This window comes from Gossypium arboreum, chromosome 5 (genome assembly GCF_025698485.1).
Source record: "Gossypium arboreum isolate Shixiya-1 chromosome 5, ASM2569848v2, whole genome shotgun sequence".
NCBI lineage: Eukaryota > Viridiplantae > Streptophyta > Magnoliopsida > Malvales > Malvaceae > Gossypium > Gossypium arboreum.
The window spans coordinates 19,927,536-19,930,490 of record NC_069074.1 but is presented as its reverse complement, the minus strand read 5'-3'; the positions used below and the strand labels follow the sequence as shown (position 1 = coordinate 19,930,490).

Below are 2,955 nucleotides of genomic sequence, written 5' to 3'. Positions count from 1 at the left end.
ATCGGTACCTCAGATTATTGCAACTGTGCTAGTTCAAATGGAAATGGGACAGAGTTACTATGGATTTTGTGACAGGATTGCCGTTAACACTGAAAAAGAAAGATGCAATATGGGTTGTGATTGATAAGCTAACTAAGTCGGCTCATTTTATCCCAATCCGTATGGATTATTCACTTGACAAGTTGGCCGAGTTATACATTTCGAGATAGTTAGACTACATGGAGTGCCATTATCGATCATTTCAGACAGAGATCCAAGATTTACTTCACGGTTCTGGAAGAAGTTACAAGAGGCTTTAGGTACGAAGTTGAGTTTTAGTACGGCTTTTCACCCTCAAACCGATGGTCAGTCAGAGAGAGTTATTCGGTACTTGAAGATATGCTTAGATGTTGTGTATTAGAATTTCAAGGTAGTTGGGAAAAATACTTACCATTGGTAGAGTTTGCCTACAATAATAGTTATCATCAAGTTTGAAGATGGCACCTATGAAGCTTTGTATGGACGTAAATGCCGCACACCTTTATATTGGATGAGCTTAAAGAAAGCCGATTTACGGGTTGATCTAGTTAAAGAAACGGAAGAAAAGTGAAAGTTATCGAAATTGTTTAAAAGCGACTTGATGCGTAAGTCGTGCGATTTAAAAGAAAAGAGATCGAATATCAAGTTGGTGACAAAGTTTTTTGAAAGTATCCCGTGGAAGAAAGTTCTCGATTTGGCAAGAAAGGCAAACTAAGTCCACGTTTTATTGGACCGTTTGAAGTGATTGAGAGAGTCGGACCATTAGCATATCGGTTAGCTTTACCGATTGAGTTAAAGAAGATTCATAATGTATTTCATGTGTCTATGCTACGTCATTATCGTTCAAATCATCACATGTGATTTCTCAAACAGAGGTTGAGATTCACCGAGACATGACTTACGGTGAAGAACCGGTAAAGATTCTAGCTCGAGAGGTAAAGCAATTAAGGAACAAAAGTATTGTACTTGTGAAAGTACTATGGAATAGACATGGGGTAGACGAGGCTACATGGGAACCCGAAGAGGCTATGCGAAAACAGTACCCATATCTCTTCACAGGTAAGATTTTCGGGACGAAAATCCCTAAAGGGGGAGAGAAATGTAACATTCCGAAATAGGGCCTAAACGGAACAGTGGTTGCGAAACCACAAATTCAGGGTAAAAAAAAATTTTATTATTATTTTGAGGTTCATGGTATGATTACATGATTGTGTGAAAATTTCGTGATAAAATTCTATGCATAAAGTGCTTAAATTGAGGTTAGGGACTAAATCGAATAATTTGCAAAACTTGCATTCTAGAAGTTTTTAGTATGAAATTATTTTGGAATATTAATTAGGAGATCTTAAATGGTAATTTGACCAATTTTAAGTTCATGGACAAAATTAGGACATGGAAGGAATTTTTGAAAGTTTAGTAAGGAGGTGTATTTTGGTCATTTGGTTATTAACATTAATAAAAAGGTAAAAAAGATGATAAAATTGTATCATCTTCTTCAAGTTACCAGCAGAACCTTACCTCTCTCCATAGCTGGGGTTTCTTCAACTTTCAAGCTTCATAGTAAGTGATTCCAAGCCCCGTTTTTAATGATCTTTACGTTTTTGAAGTCCCGGTAGCTCGATAAAGCTTATGCTAGCAATAATTTAAGTTAGGAATCAAATTTGGAAAAATACCCATAGGTGAAATTTGTGTATTTTGATGTTTTATGATGGAATATGAGGTTTTAAATTATGTTAGACAACTTGTGCTACTTGGTTTTAAGTGAAAACGAGTAAAAGACTTAATCGGTAAAAATACCTAATAGTCATAAGTACATGTTAGTGTGTGAATTTGATGTTGCCATAGAAGGAAAAATGATCAGCATGTCATAAAACATAAGAAAATAGGATGAAGTTTAATTTACGAGCCTTGGGGCAAAAGTGCAAATATGTGAAAGTTTAGGGCAAAATGTAATTTTTCCAAAGTTTGAGTAAAGGGTTGTTTTGATAAATGTTGATATTAAATAAGCTAAATTTGCTATTATAGATCAAGAAGAGCGAAATTGAGAGTAGATCGGGAAAAGAAAAAGTAAAGGACTAAATTGTAAAGTTTAGTCACATTTTGTATCGAGGTAAGTTTACAGTAAATAAATGCAATATTCTTTTATTTTACATTATTATTGTCAATTTCAGCATTTATATATTTATGTTATGAAAATATTTAAAGTCGAATTTAAGGTGAAGTGGTGAGGAAAAGTGTTAGAAAGCCGGTTGAACCCTAGGAATGTTAGGATATTAAGGTTGACAGATGAACGAAATGAGCCATGTAAGTCCATATTAGAAATATGGCTTTGGAGACAGGATTGAGCCATGTAAGTCCATATTATATATGGCATTGGAGACAGAATAATTCATGTAAGTCCATGTCAAAGACATGGCATTGGCGAGATATTGATAGACGAGAAGCGACCTAGTATCCTTAGTATTCCGAGTGGTTCAACGGGTCAGGATACGAGTTAAATTACAGTGAATTAACAGCAAAGGAAAAGTAGATTATACTTATGAAAAAGGAAAGGTCAGGTAAGAAAGAAGGTAAGGGAATAAAGAAGAAGATAGAAATTGAGAAGTAAAGAAATTTATGATGTTAGATGATATTATGCATAATTATCCATTATGTTGAATGTTGTGATTTATTTGCTTGTAAGCTTACTAAGCCTAGTGCTTAATCTCTTTATTTTCTTCTTCTTATAGTACTTATCTAGCCACTCGGGGATCGAAGGAAACGTCGGAGGCCGATCACACTATCAAAGAAATAACTCGGTATAATTAGACGTTTTGTTTTGTGTATGGCATGTATAGAAACTTAGCCACTTTTGGTATAATATGAACAATGAATGATGTGTAAATACTTGCTAGTGATTAGCTAATAAAAATGGCCGATGATATGCATGTTTATTAA

General features: G+C 34.5%; 1 long non-coding RNA gene across 1 annotated transcript; it reads left to right on the top strand.

The window, feature by feature from the left end:
* Positions 1–2,071: 2,071 nt before the first annotated feature.
* Positions 2,072–2,955, top strand: LOC128293322 (uncharacterized). Its single transcript, XR_008283499.1, has 2 exons — positions 2,072–2,128; positions 2,748–2,955. It is a non-coding gene; the product is annotated as an uncharacterized LOC128293322 (long non-coding RNA).